Genomic DNA, 5,212 nt, shown 5'->3' on the forward strand with positions numbered 1-5,212 from the left:
GGACCCTGACTCCTAGCGGTGCTGCTACCTGGGGATCCAGGACTTAGAGAGGAGATGGAATTCTGATGGAAAGGGTAAAGCTAATGGGAAATTGGGGCATGGATGTTAGGGACCTACAGCAGCTGTAACAAATTACACCAAGATGAGTGGGTTAAAACAACACAAACTTACCATCTTAACTGTTTTGGAAGTCAGAAGTTCAAAGTGGATTTCCCCTGGGCTAAAATCTAGGTGTTGGCAGGGCTGTGTTCCTTCCAGAGGCTCTAGAGAAGAAGAGTTTTCTTGCCTTTTTCTAGGAGACCCCCACATCCCTTGACTCATGGTCCCTTCCTCCACCTTCAAAGCTAGCATCTTCAAATCTCTTTCTGATTCTGACCCTGACCCTACTCCTGCCTCCCTCTTTCAACTTATAAGGACACTTGAGATTACACTAGGCTCAACCAGATAATCAAGGATAACTTCCCTATCTCGAGGTTACCTGATTAGCAGCCTAAATTCCATCTAAGATGTCCATGTAACTCCCTCTTTCCATGTAACATATTCACAGGTTCTGGGGAGTAAGGCATGGAGGGCTTCTGGCGGGGAGGCATTATTCTGTCTACCACAGAAGGACACTTGGGGGTCATAGAGTCCAGTGTCCTCGTGCTACTCTTGAGGAAACTCGAGCTCACAGAGTTCCTATGAATTCCAACTGTTTCCTCCATGGGAGGGTAATCTTCTGAGGCCAAATCATCTGCACCTAGAGCCCTAAGCCAGACTCAGTGGGAGGCCACTGGCTTTCTCTTCCTCCAGGTCTTCCTTCTACACCTGTGCCTCGTCGCTTTCCTGCCCTGTCTGGGCGGCGAGGGGTGGGGGGGATTGCCAAGGTGTGTGTGTGTGTGTGTGTGTGTGTGTGTGTTGGGAGGTATGGTACACCTGACCCATGTCCAGACTGAATGCAGAGTGGTCATTTCATGGGGTCAGAAAATGGATTGGACCCATCCATAAGAGCCCTGTCATTTTGGCAGAAGTGTGAGCTCTTACAGCTGCCAGGTACCTAATTGGGGCGTTGAGCTCTGGGAGCAAGGGCCCCAAGAGTCTGAAATCCTGGAATTTCCTTCCTAGGGCATCCACAAGGGGAGAGAAAGAGGGTGATCCCCAACTGATTGGTTTACAACTGACAGTGATATTGTTGCCAGGAGAGCTGCTATGGGTTTCTCAGCCTGGAGACTGTTGGGCCAGGGCCAGTTCCTGGCAAAAGAGAGTTCCTGCTGCTGAGTGTCCTTTGAGGAAATTCTGGTGATTCTGGCATCAGTGTTCAAGTTTATGGCAGTAGGTAGTCCAGGAGGCACAAGAGCAGGTCTCCCTTCAAGGTCAGGGCCAGAGGAGAAGACACAGGAGGACTTACTGCATGAGACATCTACTTGGAAAGAGCAAATCATGATCTGGGGGAGCAGATGACCAGGGGAGGGGCTCAGGTCTTGTTCTTAGAGTCTCCTCCTTCCATGTCATTCCATTCTATGTTGAAGGCTACCCCCTTTACCCTTACCATATAACAAGAGCTGGAAACCCAACAAGATCCTGGCCTTTGGCCAAGGACATGAGGGCCTAAGGACCTTGCTTGGAAAGTGAATTTCTCAGAACTCTGGGAACTTGCCAGTCTTGGGAGGAAGGTGGGGTGATGCTGAAGGGTGGGTAGACAGGACCACTGAGCAAGGCAGGCCAGGCATCTGGAGGAGGCTGATGTGGTTCTGTGAAGCACACAGGGGCCAAAGTGTGTGCCTGGGAAAGTCACCTCAGTGTGGGACTCCAGAGCCCCCCTCCATCCCTAGTGGCTGATAGGCGGTGAGAAGAACCCTGACCTGATCCCCAGAGGTGGCAGTAAAGAGAGAAAGTGCCTACCACCCAGGCAAGAGGCCAAGTCCTGGTGTTCAAGCGCCAGGGGATGTTGAGATGACCATGAGCGTTTCTTCATTGAGAGAAAGTCTCTAGCCTGATATGGACCATAAGCCCTAGCATCCACAAAAGAGACAGAGCTTAGGGCCCAAAAAGGCAGAGGAAGCTTGCAGGAAAATGTGTGTGGATGAACCCAGGGACAACACTTGGAAATGGGCCTGAGATTTGGCTGAGGCTGAGGCTGGTTGCTCTGTTGATTATGGTAGTCAAGGACGACAGAGGGTTGAGGGGCAGGAGGTGCTTCTGAGGAGACAAGGAAGAACGAGGAGGGGGTATTCATCAGCCTGAGGGACATTTCTTTTGTGGCTCGGTCGGGGTGACCAGGGATGCTCACCGGGCAGTGAGGATGGAGCCCAGCGATGGAGCCTGGCCTCCACAACGGTGCTGAAAACCTGCCAGCCCTGGGGAGGAGAGAGGCTTGATACACTTTGTCTACACCTCCAGCTGCAGACAAGATGGCAGGGCGCCTGCCTTTCCCAAGGAGAGTCAGTTGAGAAGCACAGGAGCCATTGCCCCTAGGGCAGCCCCTGGTTCCTACCTGCCTGGGCCTTCGACAGGCTCTCAGAGGTGAGCCCTTCTAGTGGAAATGAATCCTAAAGAAAGGACAGATTGCCACCCTGTAAGCTCCCTGGACCTGTAGCCACCTGAGGCTCCCGTGCCCTTTCAGAGCCTCAGTAGCAGCTACTTGGTGCCTTGCCGGGCTCCTCTGTGAGCGGTTCCTGGCATGGGAAGGCTGAGAACTAAGATTCTCCTTTGGGAACTTGGTGTTTGGCCCGAAAGTATGCAGTGACCTATGATGGCTCTTTCTTTTTCTCTTGGGGCTCCTGACAGCCTCTGAGATGGGCAAACTGGCATAAGAGAACTCAGCAGAAATGGAGGGAAAAGTGAGAGGTAAGGTTTCTGGCTGTAATGAGACTATGAGGGGGGCAGCCTCTAAGACCCTCTTCCTGGTAGATGAGAGCTGGAGGGCCCTGGAAAGCCCACCAAGGAACCCCACGGCCTCTGGGCAAAGGGCGGCCCCTTTGGGACTGATGAGTTCATCTGTATTTGTGTGTTTCTCAGAGGGACCCTGGCTGGCCACTCCGGTGTCACTGCCTGTGAGTGGAGACTGGATCTTGAGCAGAGAATGTCTGCAGGTCCTGGCCTGGCACAAGGAGAATCTCCAAAGTTAGGGGATGAAGTTGAGCATTTCTGGGAGCTGGAGTGGGCCTGGCTGAGACATCCCAGTGGTCAGCATGGTGCTATCAAGTTATGTCTGGTCTCCTGTGAACTAAGAACTTATGAGAAAGAATTCATTTCTAGAATTTCTGTCCCCAAAGCACGAGTTAAATATCCTGGTTTTTCACCCAGTTATAGGCACAGGGGCTTGATAATGGTCATCAGGTGGTATGTTTGAGAACCTGGTCTGCCAAGACCAGCATCACTATTTTAAAGTTCTAGCATGTATCCAACTGGCTATTGTTTTAGATAAGCTCAAGTATGGTTTGTCAAGGTCTATAACGTAGCCATCAGGATCATTTGTAACCACATCACACGTACAGATTCACTTGGGAGGTGAAGCCACTGTCACTGGATTCAGCATTTTCAATCCAGAGCAGCTTGTGTAAAAAGGCAGAGGGTAGCCGTTAAGCACATGGACTCTGAGCCCTACTACCTGGGCTTGGGTCCCTACTTGGCCTCTGTGACCACAGACAAATGCTTTATTCTTCCTGTTCCTTGGTTTTCTCATCTGTAAAATGGGGCTGAATCATAGGATTGCTGTGAAGGTTAAATGAGTTAATAGATGTGAAACGTTAGCACTGTGCTTGACGGGGCTGAGGACTCCTTGTTAATGACTAATTATTATCCCTAATTTTATTTCAGTTCTTAAAAACTGTATTCCCTTTGTGGGATTCTATAGTTTTTTTTTAAGGAAAATTTACTCCTTTTCCCTGACCTGACAGCATGCCTGGGAAACAAGATGGTTTGTTTTGGGACAGATGATTCTGGCAAGACGTTAGGGATAATACATGGGAATGGAATTTTTCAGTATCTTTTAATCAATACTCAGCATTAAGCCCTGTGCCCTTTATGACAGTGTGAACTTGGTAAATGGTCGATAAATCATTTCAGTACATTCACCAAATCATTTTTGGTTGTTTCTAGGTCCAGAGTCTGGGAAAAATGTCATTGGAGAGTAGCTAGCATGGAGATCCTACAGTTTCCCTCCCTCTACTGTTCAGGTATCCTCTGGAGCTGGGAAACTGGCATATAAAAATAAGATTTTAAAGCTGCAATGGAGTATATTCTGTTTCTTTCAAAATTCTTTTCACATCCTCCCTGGCAGAGAGGCCCACCTGTTCTCCTATCAACAGTGAAGGATATACTAGCATCGTATAGAGCCTGAGGTCTGTGCTGAGAGCCTGATGGTTGGAGCCACTTCCCTGCCTGTCTCTTCCAATTGATGGGATAGTGTCTATAAAAATGTCTTGAAAGTATGAAAAGTGGCAAATTGGCCTTCACAATAAACAGAACTTAATGTAACATATTTCAAAATTTTAAATCTCAATGAACAAAAGCTATCTCTAATGCTTTCTTTTTCAGGGCAAATTTCTTGGCATTTACACACCTTAAATGTTTTACTATGATCCTGGGGGGGGCGGTTGTTATCATAATAAAGAAGCTTTCATTTATATAAATCTTTTGATATATTTGCATCTAACAACTCATTGTACCTCACCCCCAAGAGAGGTGGGGTGTGGGTGTGGAACAGAGGTCCTTATCTTGCGGCTTGCAAATGGAACCTGTTAGATTCCCTCCCCTAACCCGCAACTCCCCATCCTCCCAAACCCTGGGCTGTTAGGTGCTCCTTTGAATGGAGAGATACAGGGAGGACAACTTCTGAGCTTCTGATGGCTGGAGGAGGGGAGGACCTTAGGGTCCTGTGCAAAAACTGGCCAAGACCCAGTCTGTCCTGGGATGTCCTCTCCCTGAGTTAATGGCATGGGGACTCCCCAGTAGCTGTTGACCCAATTGATCCACTCCATTGTGAGAAACAGACTCTGCTTCTCTAGTGTCCCAAATGGATGTTGGGTGGCAGCGGGGACACGGGACAACAGTTGAAGCTGTGGAGACAGGCTTGTTTATTTTAAAGGAGACTAGAGTGGAATAAGAAAAGAGAGTCCCATCCAGATGATAGTAAACATGATAATGGCTTTTGAGTGCTTATTACCTACCTGGTGCTGGCTACCCAGTGCTCTCATTGGGTATTGATTTCTTAAGTCGCAAACCCAGGTGA

The 5,212-nt window shown here is 48.8% G+C and overlaps 1 long non-coding RNA gene across 2 annotated transcripts; it reads left to right on the plus strand.

Annotated features, from left to right (window-relative positions):
* The first annotated feature begins 1,038 nt into the window (after window positions 1-1,038).
* LOC102156923 lies at window positions 1,039-4,613 on the plus strand. 2 transcript variants are annotated; one of them, XR_005357022.1, is made up of 4 exons: window positions 1,039-2,502; window positions 2,767-2,826; window positions 4,081-4,157; window positions 4,262-4,613. It is a non-coding gene; the product is annotated as an uncharacterized LOC102156923 (long non-coding RNA). The 2 variants fall into 2 exon arrangements; XR_005357021.1 differs by lacking the exon at window positions 2,767-2,826.
* Window positions 4,614-5,212: the final 599 nt, after the last annotated feature.

Source organism: Canis lupus, chromosome 3 (genome assembly GCF_011100685.1).
Source record: "Canis lupus familiaris isolate Mischka breed German Shepherd chromosome 3, alternate assembly UU_Cfam_GSD_1.0, whole genome shotgun sequence".
In the NCBI taxonomy this organism is placed as follows: Eukaryota; Metazoa; Chordata; class Mammalia; order Carnivora; family Canidae; genus Canis; species Canis lupus.